The following is a 21,307-nucleotide window of genomic DNA, read 5'->3' on the forward strand; positions in this document are numbered from 1 at the left end:
TTGTTTTTAAGCACAAAAACCGATCGTTCACTGTTTTGGAAATACATTATACATATTTTATTACGTTGTATTATTTAGATGCTATACTATAATTTATACAATAATATATTAAAACATTGCACATATTATAGAATATTGATAAATAATACATCATGATGTCAACTCATGTTATGACTCTCGCTCATAACCATTACCAATATAATTATGTACATGTACAAGTTTTTTTTTTGGTTCCGTCTAAAGTTTATTGATGTTTTTTTTTTTTTTTATAAAATCTATTTTTATGGACTTAATGTTTACATTAAATTACCTCCATAAGCAGCTATTTAAACGAAAATCGTTACTGAATAAATAACAATATCACTGATAGGTACCTATTATTATTGTAAATCAAATTGAATTGGAAAATTATACTTTTTAAAGTTCTCATTTTAAAAATTACCTCCATTTAGGGATGTGTTAAGCTATAGGGTAAATTTTTTGATAATAGCCTAAATGTCTTTTAACTATCAACTAGTTTATATTTTAGCTTTTGGTATGAATTATAAAACTTAGTAAAAATGTATTTTCTACAAATTGTAATAAATAGTTCACATTTATCATAATTTGTGCTTAAATAAATGCCACCTATCGCATTATTTGCTAGCTCATTTATATTTTTGTTATTCCGTTATTTAATAATGATTGTTTTGTAATAACTGAGTTTGGTTTGTCTACTTAAATTTCAGGTATTGAACTTGTGATACATTTAATATATTTCGAGTGCGGGCTAAAGCGATATATATACGATATAAGCAATTGAAATATTAGTGGAGGGATAATAATATGTATAGGTACTGAAACATTATGATACCGAGATAATCAAAGTCCATGATTAGTTAGTATTGAGCAAATTTTTAAAATAATTAAAGGTGGTAATTAGTATAATATTTATTTTGAGTACATATTATTTACTATTAATTAATCAGATTATTAATATAAACATAACATATTAACATATTATTTAATATTATAACGTCTAATGTGAAAGCACAGTTGAATACATTTTTAATGTATATTAATTTAATATGTATTTTACACTTGTAAGTGACTTTAATTTATCAAGCGATTGATTTTTGGATAATATCATCATCAGTCTTAATAAAACAGCAATAACTTAAATGTTGTAGATAATATATAGGTACTACATAATGTAATTTTAAAAGTATTTGCGTCACTTAATTATTGTGTCAAATGAAGAACATTGTAAATGGATTTGAATCATGGTTAGATTTAGTTTTCTCTTAGTTTTATACTACCATAATGTTTAAAATTAATATAATTTGCATTTGCACGTATAGATATCTAGTTGTAAATTCGCAAATCACTCTTTCCTGCGGCAGCGGCAGATCGCCTGCTATACGAATGCTATTTTCTCTATAGTAAAAACCTCATTAATATTCTCCCTTTGGACGATACGATTTTATAGCAACCGTAGATCGCTATCACCTTAAAACAAAAAAAAAAAATAATAATAATAATAATAATAATAGTAAATACGCATAAAACTATAAAGTAATATCCATGTAGTAAACTTTGTAATGGTATAATTGTACAGGACACTATAATAGGTCACACGTATAATTATTCTAACGACGTGGTGACCTTTAGACGTTTTTCAAAAAGATAGGTACCTAATTTATAATAAACTCAAAACTACTGGTCACTTAATTAATATTAAGCTACTAAATTAAATACAAAATAGCTACATGATGTTAAATGTTTATAAGTCCTGCCGGTACTACGAACGACTAATAATTACTCATTTCAATGTGGCTGTGACAAAGGCTGCGACGAACGGTAGTCTTATATTACTGCAGGAATAACGCAGTAAATCGAAAACTGTGACTATCTACTGAATAATATCATAAGTACTCTATTAGTATTTTTACTTGTCCTGACAATATGATTCGCGCTGTGGCGTGATTTTTGTACGAGTTTAAACAAAGTTTGTCAGGTATAATGATATACACCATCGGCGGACACAATACATTTAAAGTTTAACCTTTGATATCACTTAATGTCGGAACAAACTATTTAATTTAATTCTCAAACACACCATATACTAATTTATTGTAATAATACTTTGAAGTAATATAAAATATAATAACGAAACAAATGCATATTTTGGGTGGCTCGTACAACCTGTTACATTTAATGTTACTGCAGCAGTAAAATCGTTATAAATATTATTCGTGCGGATACACCTGTTTATCTAGAATGTATTCAATTGAAACATTTTATATTATTTACCTTTCAAAAATATTTTTCTGTTGTTATTTGAATAATTCCATTCGTTTACTTAAACTCTTCTTCTTTATGGTTCGTGTTTGATTTTAATTCGACAAATACTGGCATTCTTTCAGTTCGACAAATGCTCGTACTTTTTACAAACTTGAAAATATATTTTAAAAATCATGTATTTATACAACACATCCCTCTTGTTTATAGAGACAGTCTCAAAATATATAACACATAGATAACAATAATAAAGGCAGGGACAGCATATAATGTTTCGCTGTAACATAGTGATGGCGTCATGACGATGAACTGGAAAGGTGTATACGTCATTCAGTGGTCGCTTGTATAATATATAATCGCGGATAATACTATCTATATACCTATATTTATCAACTGTAAAATGTCAACACGAATTCCTTCGAAATGTTAACAGGCTGCAGCTGACAAGTATTCCATTAATAGTTTGATCGGCCGTAATAATATGTTAATATATCCACTAAATATTACAATAGTTGTAGTATGTTATCGGAAAGGGTTATATTATAATGTACGGTTTACGGTCGAATTGCTCTTATCCTTGTCGAGTTGCACTCTGGACAAGAAAAAATTTAATGGCACTTCCAAAAACTACACTCGGTGTATGCACTTCGCTTATAAACGTTTTCTTTATAAAATGTATATAGATCAATTTAGTGTACACAGTTATCGAATCACCATGGGCACGTTCGTTTTTAAACTAGACAATTGTAAATAAGTTGACCATAATATTATGATGAACACACAGAGACGGAAGACAGTATCAGTATATAAAAGTATCAGATCGATTGAAATTCAAACATTTTGAGTGCAATTTGAACCAAAATGATTTTAATAAGGAGACAGTTTGACTACCACTCCGGAATAATAATATGTGTGTTAACTCCGACATTATCTTTATCTAACATAATATTATGTTCTATAATAATTGTAACATTCGAGTACTGATTTTTTTTTTATTATTAAAAAAAAAATCAATATTTATTTTAATAACTTTAAATCGTATCTTTCCTCAATACAAGTATTCGGTTAAAGTCATGCCGTTGAAGAACTTTGTTTTAAATCACAAATTCAAAGCTCGGAGATATTTAAAAAACAATAATAAAATTCTTTGTTGTATTATAATAGTTACAATGTAAAGGCCCTACACATTTCTCGTTACCAAGACTGTTTGGAAAAACGAATAAAAAAAAATAAAAAAATGACAACTTATTTATATCCTTGTTTATTATATTTTTTGTAGATAATATCTGCTGGTCGGTGGTGGTGGTTGTAGATAATAATATTATTCGGGTATATTCTCCAGGTAGTAGGTCAGTCCGGATATTGTACCGCGCCAGTTTCAGTAGGTACCTACACATTTATAATGATATTTCTTTGTACATAAACGATTTATTTATAATTATTATCATCACAAAAACATGAACATGCAATATTTCTTCTAACGGAATCTGCACACAAGCGCCATTTAAATTTTGTACCGGAAATTCGTATTTTGGTTTTAAATATTATGCGGGATGAATAGTCTTTCATTCGTCCAAAAAATAACTGTTATTACATTATACATTTTCCTCGAGTGGAATAATTTCTAAAGTAAATCTTTTTCTTTTTTTATTTAATTATTAAACAAGCATTTATCTTCAATGGCCGGTGTTTTGGTATTACGATTGAAAATCTCTTAAGTACAAATATAGTATACACTAGTATGAATTAAATTAATTATTTATTTTACTGTTTTTGATAATTATTTACAAATATATAAAATAGGGAAAAAGTTGAAAATTGTTTGATGGTTCGAGTTTCGACGGGGAAAAAATACAATTACAAATAAATAATTTAGGAAGGCCTTCTATAAAACGGCCACTGTGAAAGTCCATCTCGTTCTCCAACACCAGGAACCACATATATCGTCCAGGCCTGAAACTTGCGATGCGGGTCGACCGAACCGTAGTGAAAAAGTCTCGTCAACCATAATTTGTATTGAAGTATAATAAAATATATAGGCAATAAATAAATAAGTTTGGGAATTTAATGAGCCAAATAATGCCGAAAACACATCGATAAATAAAATCAATTCCCTCATAAAATGGTAAAATGGTCTAATCAAAAAAAAAATTATTAGAACAATTGATTATTATATAATGTACAATGGAAATTACATAGGTATATACATTTTAAGTCGTAGATGTTTGCTGAATCATATGTTGTACCTACTCTTGTACTTAAGTTATATCCTAAGGATCGAAAAAAAATTAAAAAATAAAAACATGCAAAAGTTCTCTCTCTATATAATATATAAATAATAGGTAGGTACACGTATTGTCCTCGAATAGCTAAATTATAGTATAACATTATGCTACACACTTAAAGACTGCAGCCCGTTTTTGCGGGAGCTCGAAGCGCGATCGCGACGACTAGAATAATAATAATAATATAGTATATAGTGCCATAAAATAATTATAAATACCAACGACCGTTAAATTATTCTCAAAGGCATACCACGTGCGTTGTCTTCCTCTGCGCTGGTGTACGTGTCATTTCGCTTTTTGGCGACTTTAAAAACAATTGAGAGTGTATACCTAACTCCAAGAAGTATTTATAATATACACCCACATATAATAGTAATTATTATTATTATTGTTCTATTATATTATATCGCATATAACCTCTTCACGAACTAAATTGTCAACATGCTCTCGGTTCGCGACGAACGGGCTAGGTAAAATGTCGGTTTGCGCGTGATGAATATAATATAGTATTTTAGTGTAAAATTTTAGTAATATCCTTATAGTCTCCTATATGATATTAATATATTAAATCGTATTTGGAGTTAGTGTTAACTGACACCATCATAATATTCACCTCCTAATCATCGATGCACTTATTTCTTATAACATTATATTTTACGAGTTTATTAATATTATGTGTTTTGACATTTTTTAGTGTGTATAGTATGAACGATCAAAAATACCAAGCGTTCTATTTACGAAATTTTCAAAAAGTAAGGAGAACTTTGTGATGGCTAAAACAATTTCATGAAAAATTGATTTAATCGAAATTTAAATTATAGTTGTTTTTGAGTTATTACAGAGCTACCTTAGCGCAATCGATTGCAAATTATCTAATAAACTGGTATATAATATTTCTTGGTATTCTTTTATTTAAAAATATTTGCATAGTAAATTTATGAAAATAATCGCTGCATCTGCAGAATGGAATCAGTTTTATGGTGAAACAACTAGTAAGTATTTTGGATTTATTTTTTTTTTGTTTTTACTAAAACATTGGAATGTTAATTCGTATGATCTGCCTTTTGAATTTCCTTTTAACTTAGTTGATAGACACAAGAAATTAAAATTGACCAATAAAATATTTTGCGGTGTGTATGAATAATGTTCCATAAGTAATGCTTGGCTATGAACTGAAAACTAAATAAGAACGTTAGAGGTAAAATCCGAAAATAATTCAATCCATACTAGCGTAATATTGGATTTTGTATATATTAGAAAATAAAAACAATAACTCAGTAAGGAATTGTTTATGTTAGTTAGTCGATATGTTTATACTTTTTCGTCTTTACTGTTGTTAACTTAACAAGTAATTTATGATTTTGTAAAAATTGGTATTTAAAAAAAAAATTAAAGTGAAAGTGTAATTGCGGGCGCCTCGCAAAATTTTAGATACTATCCACTCAGTTTATTTAAGTCTTAAATGTTAAAGATCGAAGTCTCTTTTATCAATAAATAATATATTAACGATATGTCGATGTTTTTAGAAATGTATTCCGTTTTTGGCTATGAAACAAAAAATAAGACGTATAATAATATTATCATAGTTATTTAAAAATCAGAAGTTTTCAATTAGGTACTTCAATTTTATCAATAAATACGATAATATAATATTATAAGAGTAACAAAATAAAGGCAATATAGAATTTTAGAATCTTTGTTCAGGACCTGAAATTTTTGAAAGGGAAAATTATAATAAAATTGTAAACATATCCTGTTAGAGATGCCTGAAATAACTGATCATATTATATATATATATATATTATAATATGACGTTATTATATTTAGCCGTTGGAATATGCAGGTATATACCTATGATATAATAATATGTATAATGTATATACGGCAACTCAAATTAAATTCCTTTAGATCCCATACGGTGTACGGGCAATATGCATATACGCATTTAGCAATGAGTATAACTGACAATGAGAGACGAGCATTTCGGTTGAATGCATATACTTTATTGTGTACAACTATTATAATATACCTATAACTGACATTGATGAAACCACTTCATAAATCGCGGTTGCTTGGTTGTGTACTTGTGTGCATATCATATTATTACAACCATACACAACAGTGTAGTTCTACAGTGAAACTATTTCCGCCCATAAAGATCATAGACGCAATTAACTAATTTAGTTGTGTTGTTTGAACAATATTATCGTGCACCATAGCATTTTAAATCCCAAAAATCGTAAAACGCAGATACGTTATTCCATAATATATTATACAGCGTGTTTACATGACGTAAGAGTACGACTGTTTAAAACGTTCGGTTTCATATTAAAATATATTGTAAGTTTAGGATTATTTACTTAAAATAATCAATTGATAACGTTTTAATAATTTAACGCAATGATAATAAATTATAAATAATTTCAGGCGATAGAATTGTTTTCCACCAGCTACTGAATTTACTCCTCCGCGGTATCAAAAAAAAAAAAAATAATAATAATAAACTAAAACCCCTGAGTGTAAAAAATATCTTGTCCTTAATATTATTATATACTACAAACAAATAAAATCAATAAAATATATATTATCATGATTCATGACTTTGGTAAATAATATTTACTCAAAGATTAAAAAAAAAAGAACATCAAATAACGAGTCGGGGCTCTGAATGATACCAGAGACGTAAAAATCGAAACTTTGTCATAAATTGCCAAACTTTTATTAGTGTATATTAATATTAAAATTTTCCGTAGGTTTATTTATTTCTCGTTATTTGTTTGCGACATCCAATTATTTAATATTTTGTTCAAACAGCGCCTCAATTTTTTTTTTGTTGTGTAGCAACGTGGTTTTTACCCTGAACGTACACTTCTATGACATGTAACTTAACATTTATCAATTATTATGATAAATAATAATACATTTATTTCATTATTGATTGTAGGCAGATGTAATAATATTATATATTAAAATGTATAAATATTTACTTTAAATATTTTAATTCAGTAAATAATACAGCTGAACTTTTCCATGTTCTTAAGAAGTGGTTTTTGTGCGTCTCTACTAAACCAGTTGTGTCCTATCTTATTGACAGAATATACCTTTCAATGGATTAAAGTTTAGTATAATAATTTTAATACGTTTCGTTTAGTAATACATTAAAAATTATTCAAGAATTACCATGCATTTCTTTTATCAAACTTATTTATTATTATTATTATTATTATTATCAGTGTTTAACGTGTTTAATATCGCTTATTATCTGTTTCCCGGTAGTTTTTTTTTATTCCCAAAGAGATTTGTCGGGTTTTTGGCTGTGAGTTAATTTGTTGGCGTTAGGCTAAGCTTAACATCGACCCCGGTCCCCGTGTAGAACACGAGTAGTTTGTGTTGTAAGGCTTTTTAAAACTCTCGGTTTGGCCATGAAGTTGGTTAACAACTTTTGACTAAGAATGTCCATAAGGGCAATTTACACTACACTCGTGTACACTATGTTTGAAGTAGGTATTAGACTAGGATTCATAAACTGATAAGTATGATAATGTAAGAAAGCTTGCAAGAATTCAATGTTTATTTTGGTAGATATACTTGTAAAATATTAAACTTAAAATCCGTCGTTTGCAAATAATCATTCCCAGAATCCCAGGTTACTGATATGTTTAACTTGTTTTCATTAACTAAACGTAGTCGTACTGCGGGTATAGACTCTTTACTGAGTTATTGAATATCGAAATTAATCCATATAACCCTTTTAATTAATGAAATAATTGTCTACTTCTCATTTTTTTTTTTTTTTTGTTTTTTTATAAATTGCACGTACCACCACCATTTCGTTATTTCATTTTTCAACGATATTTTTTAATACTATTGATGTCGAATGTCAATGAGGATTCTGTCTTAATTTTTAGTTATATATTAAATACATTGAGTATAATAGGCGTAGCAAAGTGTATACTTTAACATTAATTGTATCTTTTATTTCTTTTATTAAAATGTCTTAGCCCTTGTACCGCTGTTTATCAATAGTATTAAAAAAAATATATTCGTAATATTCTTTTAATGTTTATACTATAATATATGTATATATATTAATGTTTGATGTTAAATTTATCCATTTTGATATTCAGTCATGTTAATCTGGTACTTATGGGAAATATTACACGTTATCAGCATAATTACCCTTTGAGATAGTTGTATCGTAAATGATTAATAATTGAACAAAAACCTCGAGATGGATGGGTAATGGACTCGTACGATCCGAGGTTATACCACATATTAATTATATATATTTAAACAAACGGTCGTAGGACACTTTGTACGTTCGCAAATATTTCATGTTGAAAATAATGTACAAATTTTACATAATTTATTATTACACATTTAAATTGATAAGTAAGATAGGTCCTATAATTATAATATAATATAATTCCAACTGAGATAAATAAATAGTCTTCGTATAATAATATCATAAGATAATAATATATAAACATTATAAATACTTAAAATCATTGGTTTCGTAAAAGGATAAATTCGAGGAGTAAACAAAAAAATGTGAGTTATTATATATTTATATCTTAAATAAACTTAAAAATTCAATTAATTTTGTTATAATTTCATTTTAGTGCTATGTTTGAAACATTCACTGTCGATTGTAAGTCGTATTATATTATACATTTTAAAATTAAATGTATAGCAAATTAATTCAAGTAATTGTGTATTTGTTTTGTTTTTTTTTCGTGCTGCGTACAGTCTTCGTGGATTTTTTTTTACGATACAATTTTAAACAAATTAATCGTAAAACATATTTCCTGATTTATTTTTACCGTACAAAATGTCCTCGATCGATTTTTACCACTGTTGATTATCACCGTACAAAGTGTCCACGGTATGCAATTCAAATAATAGATGATACAAAGTGTCAGTTTACCAAAACAAACATAACCTCATGGTTTATTTAGGAAAAATACCACCACATTTGCCGGCTGTAATTTTCCTCAACGTCGGGGAAAATGGGGTGGTCTATGTACAACTTTATGTTAGTGGAATTGGTCATTACGTTTTCTGTTTGTTCGGTCTTGTGCACGTGCCACTCGTTATGGCAAAAAAAAAAAACAGAAATTAATTGATTTCCAGGTTAACCTTGAACGTTCGCTATAAGTCATAACATAATCAGAAAAAATATAGTGATGAAAATAAATATATTTATCAACTACGCAGAAACACATTATTTTCTAAACATCACAGCAGTATAATTAAAAATGTTGTGTGTATATGAATATTGATTTAATTTAACGCTGGCACATATAATATGATAACTTTATTTGTTAAAATGCAAGTTGTCCACAGGTCATGCGTTAACTATAAATATGGACTATCAATATTTTTTATGAATTATTATTGTATAGTGTGTAGATAAATCATTTTCAAACAATAAATTCCTACACATAGTTTAGGAGAGTTTAAAAATCGTTTGAAACAACAACAAAACGAAAGTTTTCAATATTTTCTATCGTTTTGTTGAAAACTTTCAAAGAGTCTGCGAAAACATGATATTTTACATCTGTGTAACCAGAGTTGTACATTTAGTCAGTACTTAAACTGTGAAATGAAACTTTTTATTTATGTATCAAAACACGTATTATATACCAAAGTGTACAACAATCGTTTATTGGTAAATGATGAGTATAGCATAACGGATTTATAATATTTATATATATAATATATGAGTAATTTTTATAAAAATCCTAGTGATCCTGTGAGCTGAACATTACTGAGTTTAATGTATAAGCTTAACGATATCATTTCAAAAACGGCTAAAACGATAAAAAATAGTGATATCATTGCCACCATTATTGTATATAGTTTCCTTTCCAAAATAATTAAGTAATATTATAATTATAATATTATGGTGGACGGTGGTGTTAAATTTTATTTTGAACAAGTATACTATATACGTATAGATTTCAAAACTATATTTTACAAATTTATTATGTTTTACCGGAAGGATTGAGGTAAGGGTAGGTAGATAATACTATCTTTTTGGTATAATATAATACGACATTACGCGTTGAAACTTAATTCTTGGCGTAGAGGTTTAATTTTTAACTCACAACCCATTTAAGTATTATATTTGTTTAGATATGATAAATACGAAAAATGTCAAGAGACAGAAACTTAATAAATTCTGTTTATAAAACTGCGGACGTTAGGGGAGATTAAAAGGAAAGATATCTTTCTGAGCACAAATTACCAAAAAACATTGTTGGGTATAACGGCGGTATTTCTCAACCTTTATGCATTGCAATGCTGTACGTGACCCCGTGAGTTTACCTGATGTTTTCTACAACTTGTTATTTATTAATTTACGTTAAATTCTGTACACTTGAAACCGTATATATAAATTATAAACTTCAAAGCATTATACAGTATTTAACTTGTTGTTCATTATAATTTAATATCACAAAAATAATATCAACGGATTATTTATTTTCACTTAAAGTAAAAAATTAAACTCACTAAGTAATAATAAAAATATAAAATAATTGTTTATTTTGATTTAAAATAATAATAATTGTTGTTGATACCTATTACCTACCTTTTTTGAGTTATTATTATATTTTTTTTAATTACTTTTTCTGTTTCTAGTGTCACGATGACTGTTTACACATTTACGTTATATGATATTACCTATGAATGATGATCATAATTATTTAACGTCAATGTTGCAGTCACATATTATTTCAATAAAGTCAAAACAAATTATGTACCAAGTACGAAAATGGCGTTACTGATGGCGTTACCTATGAAATGTTTGAATAGGTATAATGACAAACAGCCGATAATCTCTGGGCGTTTGAATAATACCTACTGGTTACTCTTAGAATATTATTCACTATTTGAACTCGACGGCCATCTAATTCACCTGTTGATTATTTTAGTCACCGTATACACAGTATCATAGACGTAGGTAGGAAATATCTCCGGAGAGGATTTTGGTGTAGATATACATTAAGATAAATTCACAATATTTATTTTAAAATTGTTTTATCTGTAATTTTAATTTTTTTTTTTTGGGGGGGGGGGGTTGAACACGAAAAACCCACCCATGCCTACGCCCATGCACAGTATATAATCGAATAAAACTCTGAAACTCGTATAGTAGTGTTTATAATACATACTATTTTAGTTTCATCCGGTCTAGTGTGCAGAAAACCTAATAGACAACGTATTTGGTGACAGTCGTAACACGCGTGTAATTAACTGCAATGTTCGGTTAACTATATAATGTATCAACATTAAACATTTAAACAATATGTTTATTTTTGGACTTAAAGTTCTAACGAACCAGGCTTCGAGACCCCGACTCTTTGATGACGTTCTACGTCTATTTTTTTAGCTCTGTTCTACATTCTCGGTTTTTGAAGTTATCCGCGGTTCCAGTCGACTACACCGACCGACATCGCTTACTAGCCATACTTTTAAAAATATGTATTTATTATACTATTTAATACGCAATGCATAATATTCATTAGATAGGAGTTCGTATAGGATAGGATTTGGAAGTTTTGAACTGTCCGAGACAGCGAAGATGCACCGGAGTTGTCGCCCGCACAATTTAATAACAGCGAATATTTAGCAGGAAACAACAAAGTCACCTTTGATAATAACCTTAACAACTTTTAGTTATCCGGTTTTGTATGCACATCTAAGAGATTAATTTGTTTTTGTGCAATATCTAGACTTCACAAAACATTATTTTGATGTATGAAAATAATATTGTTGTTATAAAAAAGAGACAAGCCATATGTTATGAATAATAAAAATATACTTGTCGTAACTTCTACAATTATTTTGTGATTCTGTGACATTGGGATCTATGTATACGATAGCCTCGTTCGTGAACCAAGTGTACATTTGTCGAAAAGACTGGAATATAATATTATTATGTTTCTAACGTTATTGCCAAAAATATTTATGATTTCCCGTCATAAGTGGTGATGTACTTTAATGTCAGTGACATTGTCAAAAAAATATATTTCCGACAAATATGTCTTGGTCTGATTGTCTGAATGTGGCGGAGAGAACTTTATGGTATGGTGTATAAAAATTTTTTTCTTCTGAAATGTATACATACTTATTATAAACGTCGATTATGTGCACATTTGGAATTATATTAAATACTAACAATATAGATAATTCTTTTTCTGTCATAAAGATACATATTAATAATTTATTAAATGGGTTAAATGTTTCATACTTCCAAATTAGACATTTTTTTATGTTATGACTTATGTTTGCTGAATTATAGAAACGATTAATATATTATTGTATTTTGTATAGCAAAACAATGGATGGATTTTTTATTGTCTACTGACAAGTTTTACATTTTATATTAATATAACTTATAAATCATATAATATGTATATAATATATTATTATTGTGCATTAGGGTATGACTTGTAATGATAAAAATAAGTGAACAGACTAATTTTATATAAAATCTACGTAAAACCCGGTATCGGTTAACAGTCATCAAAAATCCAATCCCGAACTAGGTTATTTAACTTAACTATTCAAACATTGAATTAAATATAGCTGCCTCAACAATTTTGTACTTATCTTGGAGTGAAAAAATCATATTTCATATTACACAAATCTTGTATTATCATTAGTTGATTTATACTAACGAATTTTTAAGTATAGCTGATTTATGTATTTTATGGCTTTGATTTATTTTTCAATATATTAGAAAAAAAGTCGAAAATTTGGGATTAAAATATCATGAATTTTAATAGTGACTTTTATATTTTATTAAATTATACTTATGAGCATAGAATCTTGAATATTATTTATTAGTTTTGTACTCACTCTATCGATAAAAATCATGAAATAAAACGTGATGAACTGATCATGTCGGTAAACAATATAATAAGGTTACCTACACGGAAAAATAGTGACATGTGGTTGTTATAATTAAATTGGTTCATTCATTTGCTTATACGATACAGTATTAACCAAAGCAATTTATCGATGTTGAATGGGTCTTTTTTGACTTGCGTCTACTTAGCTACAGTTAACCAGAAATCACCATTCCAAAAGTCAGAATCAGACACTCCTATTTAGCCCACTCATTTATAACCAACAAATATCCTCCACTCCAATCATACAATAAAATAAATGTCAAAGCGACAAAAAGCGACGCATAATTCAAGATTAAAATATGAAAATATAGAATAGAACCTGTTCGTAGTCATGTCCAAAAGTAGCGCTCGACGATTAAAACAACACCAACATCATAAATTGTCCAATAAAATAAGATAACTTAATAATTTTAATTTAATTTTTCAAGTGTAAACTATGCTAATAGGTAATAAGTAATAACCATAGATGTCGAAGCTTATTAATAATAACAATAAATATATGTTTTTTATTATACCATCATCTCATTAACACATATATAGTGATCACACCATATTACGTGTGTTTTTGGGCTTGTCCGTCGATAGGACTCGGACTATAATAATTATGGGCTATTATAATTTATAATAATATTTTCTTTTCGCTAATTGCAGCAGCCCTACCTCTTTTCTCGATTATACGTCATGATATAGTTTTGACGCGACAGACGAGATTTTCTTCCCCGCGGCGATCGACTTCAGTGCAACGAGATATTACATTAATTTTACACGATATGATTATTATAATATTATGATCATCACCACGACTCACGGAAATATTATAAATATTATACACGTCATGACGAACTTATTAAAATACACGAGACCGGCACGATGGCAAATAAATAACGAATTAACAAATACGCCCTGACACACGCACGCTAATAAAACCACAATAATGACAACACGTATGATATCATTGGTTATAATAAATGAGAGTATGGAGACTTGGCCTCGACGTGGGGTCGAGGTAAGGGCGATATTTGTGGAGAAAAGAAAAATATATCATAATAATATGATCAATGTAGTTATACGTTTAACACGCACTCGTACATACCATTACAGCGCTTGAAATGAGAACGATCGAGGATCGATGCCCCGGCTGTTTTGGTGGAATCGAACGTCACAATGTATTTTAATAAATTATCCGATTCAAACACATTTTTCCACAATTTATTACGATCTATTATAATATGTCGCAAGCTATAATAAATAATGTATTGCATGTGTGCTGTATATTGTTTTATACTATTGCAGTTCTATAAAATATTATATATTATAAATATATAATGTATATTCTATATAATAAGCTCTAATATCGGTAAACATTACATATTTTAATTTACATTCATGTATACTATTCAGTCATAAGCAGTTATAAAATATATTACGTGTAATATTAAATTTATGAGCCGCCATTGCAAAGAGATTGGGAAACACTGGCCTAACTATAGTTCCTTTATGAAATTTGTGTACCTATACTGGCGAGAAAACACACCAGAAATCGATGTTAAATAAAATGCGGTCCCGTTACGATCGACACGTGCGCAAACTACACACACACACACACACACACACACACACACACACACACACACATACACACCCCTAGCGTATATATTTGGTGGAAAATATTTCCAGTGGTTGACCTGAGATAAGACTGATGATCGGTTGGTGAAAAAAAAAACAATTCAAATCCATTCGCCGCTTAAAAATAAACGTTCACGTCGGTTTATCGTTCCGCTGTTTTTTTTTTTTTAACTGTATATCTTTATACCGGCAGGCGCTAAACATCCAATCGATTATAATAATATTATAATAAAATAATTCGGGCAAAAAAAAAAAAATGCATCGATCGTTAAAATTGAGTTTGACTGGATTGTCCAATGTGTAAACATAACTTCGTACCGTAAAATATTAATTATGTACCGATGATTTATTTTTAAATTTTCAAATAAAATTCGCAAAAGAAATAAATTTAAAAAAAAAAGATTACCACACCGCTACTCCTACTACTTTCTTGGGTGATTTCTGTTTCGGGCAAAAAATTCTAATTTAATTAATTTTTGTTTAACTAATAATTTCAAAATTCAAATACGCTTCTAAGGTTGGTTTATCTTTGAAAATATTTTTGAACTCTACCATACTATATTTTCAGTTTTTTTCACAATACCATACTGAAACCAAATGAACTGCACACTGGGCAATAATTTCAATTGGACCTGAAAAATAAAAATGATAAATATTTATTAATGATAATGGGTATTTATTAGTATTTATGAGTATTTATTTATTTATTATTTAAAGTATTTATTAGTTTTTAGGTGTATCTATGTATAGTATATTATTACTATATTTAAGTGTTTAATAAGTCATATAACTCATATAAGATACGAAGTTGATGTAATTTATTAATCTATGTATTGCAACGCGTATTATGTTATTTAAATTCAATAATTGAGTACAAAAAAAAAAAAACATTTACATTTTCCACCAATAATACATTTTTGCATATTCATAATATTAATTAGTCTCCAACAAGAACCGTAAAATATTTAGTGATAGAGTTTTTTTTAAAAAAAATTAAATAGCATCGACATTATTAGTCCTTATTAGGTTTAAAGTCTTATTTACACACGATTGTATTATATTGTATTCAGTTATTTACAATTTATTTATAATGTATTCTGTTTCTTTTAGGATGTTGATGATATTTATAATATATTTTGATAGTAGTTCTAGACATTCGTGTCGTATAGTTCGTCTCAAATATATTACAATGGTAGGTATGTGTAATTTCGGTATTATAACATCATATTATTTATAATATTGTCGGATATTATATTGTTAGGAATATAACATTATAATGGTCTATAAAAACCGTGAACATTATCTATGCATTTATCTTTTTTAATTATTATTCGTGTCACTTATAACTGATAGAATACATTTTTTGCTTTTGCCAAAATAATATTTACGGAAAACAATATGTTAGTAAAAAAAAATAATAATAATAAATCGAGCGCTACTTAGTATTGTCCGATAGACAACGGAGATAGCACGCGAATGACGGCGACCACGGTGATCAGATTTCATCCTGCAACGTTCACGACGGGGTAATATTATTATACGGATCGGATTTATACTAATTCGAGCACCTACAGCAGGAAACCTACGTATCGATGGATCGGATCGGCTAAAAATTTTAATACATTACACGATAGAATATTAATATACGATGCGGATCCTGTTCAGTAAGAATTATACCTCTGTTCCACACTCCCCTGTGCAGCCGGTCAGACCACCTATTACCGCGGTATTATGATATAATGTTTTATGGTATAATCGTACGATGTATTGACACGCGACGTGCGTAATTGAAATAATAATAATAATAATAATAATATAATATTCGTGTGGAGTTAAAGTGTTGAGGTGAAAGAAACCAGTGGAATTTATTTTCTAAACAGGACAATAATAATATTATAATATTATATAAACGTACTATTCCTCGGCTCGTCGGTGTCTCAAAGTTTAGCAAACTGCAGCTGCAGTAGTGAGCTGGCGATTATTTATCGGTCCACGGCCGTTTCGGAGAGAAGTTACGCTTTGAACGGCACTCTGCCTCGACAAAACATTAAAAACAATAGACGTAAATCAAGTGCGCATTACACAGGCCTACAGACCTCTCTCTCTATATATATATATTATATAGTATTATATACCTATATAAGATTTGTATTGTATGTAACTCCATATATATATATTAGTGTAAGCGATGATTTGAAATCACAGAGTGCAATAATTCGCACGTCGCCCCGAACATCGCCGCTACTCTCTCGATTAGTAAGTATATATACCTATAAGTTCCGACCATAAAGAGCCCGCCGCCGATCTCTGCAGGTTGCTTTGAGTTGTTTCAATTAATCTTTAAGAGCATTACCGTGATGTTGCTCTATACACCTATAATACGCATGTCACCGGGTAATGTACGTACCTATATAATTCAGTTAATTTATACGCATTGTGATACACATATACAACGACGATTGGTTTCGGTTTGAGTATTGATTTAAATATAATACATAATACCTACATATACGTACAGAGTAACTCAAATTGTTATTTGTGTACAATATTATTATCGCCGTGTAAATTAATTTCTTTATAAGCATTTTTTCACGCTGAACTGAACTGAATTAGGTACCCAATTTGAATAAAATTCAAATTAATCTTGTTCCGAGCGCGTTATACAAAGTAATTATTTTTAAAGTACAAAACTCATTATCACGAAAAGTAATTTAAGGTTTTTGACAAAATTGTATTACACCATTTTAAGTCTAAATTTTTGGAACACAAAACAATTTGTTATTTTTTATTATTACAACTTAGTCATAAGTATTATTTGTTTTATTTTATATTTCAATGGACAAATACGTTATTATTTTTATATTTCAAAATAATTTTCTAGAATTTCACTGTATCAAATCGAAAGAGTAGTTAATAAGTTATAAATATTTAAAGGTTACATAAGTCTTTAACCAACATTTTACGGAGGGTTGGTGCCTACCATCTCGCTTCTGATAATTTAGATTTGTTTTTTGTAAATTAAAAATTTTATATTATATTATCATTAAAAAAAAGTAAAACTCTTAGGAAATGAAAAAAATAAAAATATACAATTTTTCAACTATGTTGTCTTATTACGACTTCAAATTATTAATAAAAATATATTTTTTCAAAAACGTTAATGTTGTTTTTGGAAAATAGATGTTTATTGCTTACTTTTAAAATAATTGCTGCTTATTGTATAGACTATTTTTAAAGTACACCGTTATTGAATAGGTTATTATAGTTGTAATTAGATTTAATTAATTTGTTAAATTTGGATTCAATAATGAATAATTGTATAAAAGAAAATAGATTATGATTGTCTTTGGTTTAATTGCCTCTTTTTTTATTAGCTAGACCATCATTTATATCTATACTATTAAATAATAATAATATAATAGAATTGAAGAGTGCGGTTGTTTTTTGTTTGAACGCGTTTATCTCTAGAACTTCTTAGTTGGATTTTAAAAATTATTTTCGCATTTGATAGGTCAATTCTTGAGGAATGTTATAGACTATTTAACATAGCACTACGACTCTTAATAGCTGACAAAAAAAGTAAGAAATAACAAAAACGATGAAATAGCAAGGACGAGTGATGATACGTTGTGAGTCAGGCCAAACGATATCTACAATATTAGTTGATGATGAAATAAGTTTTAAAAAGTCGTATTTAAAAGTTGGTATTTTTTTACAGGCAACGAAGTACACAAGGAGTCAAGGACAGTATAAAATAATAGAATATTAATTTATTTTTTTTTTAAGTATAGAATAAAAATAATATAAAATATAGTTAAATATACAAATAGTTTACCATTTTATAGTTTAAAAATGTTTATACTTTGTTTAAATATCCAACTTTAAATATCAATAAAAAAAAGTGTTACTCTATAATAATATTCTATCCTTTATGTACGAAAAACTTATGATGAGTAACGTTGAATTTTATTTTCAAGCTTTTTGACTAAGAAAATAAACATTTTAACAGTATAGAATAAAAAAGTAAAAAGTTTGAAATGTCCATAAATAGCCCTGACAGAGCCAAATAATAATGTTTTAATTCCTATCACAAGAAATAGAAATATGACAATTGAAAATACTTAATAATTTTCGGAAAAAATATAATTCCTTTATGAATTTTATTTTTTGTCGAAAAGTTATGTGTCATAAATCGTGAATATTACACCCGTTTGTCTGATATTATTTGTTAGTTGTTTTTTCGATTGTTAAATGAAAATACTTGGAATATTCTACTAACGACTAACTAACTACGTAAAATATTGAAAATCAAATAATTTTTCATGTTTTAAAAAGTGTTATTAGTAAAAGAACACACATACATCATTATAAAAATCAATATATACCTAAATGCATCACTCAGCTTTCAAAATGCATCATTAAATATTTATAGGTTAGGTTGCATAATAAAAAATATTTAAGTTTTGGTATTACATAAAAGTCTATTTCAGACAATAACATTTCAACTATGAATTAAGTACAAAGTTGGTAAAAATGAAGCATACGCTGTTATATTGTCAAATTTTAGTAACCGAAAAATATGAGTAAAATGCACTTCTGATTGCAGCATCAGCATTTTATAAATATATATTAACATAATATATGGTACTCTAATGATCTAGTTTGTTTGAACAAATTTAAAGTAAAATAGAACAGAAAGATTCACGGATCTGACTCATCTCTATATTTTGTTATCAACATTTTTCAAAAAAAAAATTATTATATTATTATTAAATAAACACTATTAATCAACGAAAATTAATTTATCATTTAAATTACCATAAGAACTAATAAAGAATAATTTTGCGTTTAATATTAAACTATTTACAGGTATGCAATTTAATATAATAATATGAGATCGCAGAAAATAATTATAAGAATGATGCATAAACACAATAGAGGTTAGTAAACAGTAATATGAATTGTATTTAGTTTAACATCTTTTTATAAACGTTCGACCAAAATTTATTATTAAACCACTATAGCACTTAGTTTTATAAAATATTAAATTATTGTTATACAGCTCAAATATTATATTTTAATACAAGTACTTTTAACGTTAAAAATGCGTTGAATACACGGGGACGTAAAACCGTGATTTTAATATAAATCGACAAACATTGTTGTTATTTTGTGGTTCATCTATACGGGTGTATAGATACTATTGCAGTTATGCACGATGAGGAAATCATTTTTTTTTTTTTTTGTAATAAAATCATTGTATTGTTTGTTTTGTTTTAAATTAGTAATAAAATCAATAAAACGTGCTAATTTGTTTCGCTTTAAATCGACAATCAACATTAGTTTTTAAGTTCGATTCTATATGTACTGAATTCAAAATATATACACCTTCATAAACTCATAAAATGGTAAATTAACAAATTAACTATGGTCCAATTTACTAATAATAATTAGTAGGTAGGTATTAGGTTTTTTTATAACTTTGGCACACTAAGAGCTTTTAATTTTTTATATGACACTTGAATAAAAAAAGCTTGGAAACTGCTGCCTCAATAAACAACAGTAATATTGAATAATATAATATACATTATATTATACTTAGTACCAATACACATTACGCATTTTATAAATACACACGTATATTAAAGTATAATGTGCATACCAAGCTATTATAATTAAATTATACACCTTAACTATTGGCGCCGTTATGAAGGTGATAAGGCCATTAGCGCCACTACTATACCTAGCTGTTAATTGGCACCCTATAAAGTTATTAGCAAAAATGTATAAGAACAGTTATTTATTTTCCATAATAATATTATTGTTAACATGCATATTTTTCAATTTCAGTAAATAATAACATGTCCAATTAGTTCTACGTCTTGTGAAACGTTGTTCTTTTGCAGTCATTCGTTGTATTAACACAAAGACTATATATTACTTTATGAGACCTAAACGGCACACAAGATCATTTAACTAATGTCTCAATTCTATATTTGTTGAAAGTGATGTTTTTAACTCGACGTGAATGTGTTAATCATATTAACGAAAATTAGTATTCACAGTGGTATTACGTAAGACAAGAATACAGGCCAAATAAATAGTTTTCTGAAGTGTTGTAGATATTGCACCGGATGCACAAGAACTTTGAACAATAATATCCCAACTGTGCCAATTATTGGTACTTATACATTA

General features: G+C 28.0%; 1 long non-coding RNA gene across 1 annotated transcript; it reads right to left on the reverse strand.

Moving 5' to 3' along the window:
* Positions 1 to 1,185: 1,185 nt before the first annotated feature.
* On the reverse strand, positions 1,186 to 3,506 carry LOC126552143 (uncharacterized). Its single transcript, XR_007605983.1, has 3 exons — positions 2,661 to 3,506; positions 2,293 to 2,589; positions 1,186 to 1,488 (listed from the first exon to the last, which is right to left on the reverse strand). It is a non-coding gene; the product is annotated as an uncharacterized LOC126552143 (long non-coding RNA).
* Between the last annotated feature and the right edge of the window lie 17,801 nt (positions 3,507 to 21,307).

This window comes from Aphis gossypii, chromosome X (assembly GCF_020184175.1).
Source record: "Aphis gossypii isolate Hap1 chromosome X, ASM2018417v2, whole genome shotgun sequence".
NCBI lineage: Eukaryota > Metazoa > Arthropoda > Insecta > Hemiptera > Aphididae > Aphis > Aphis gossypii.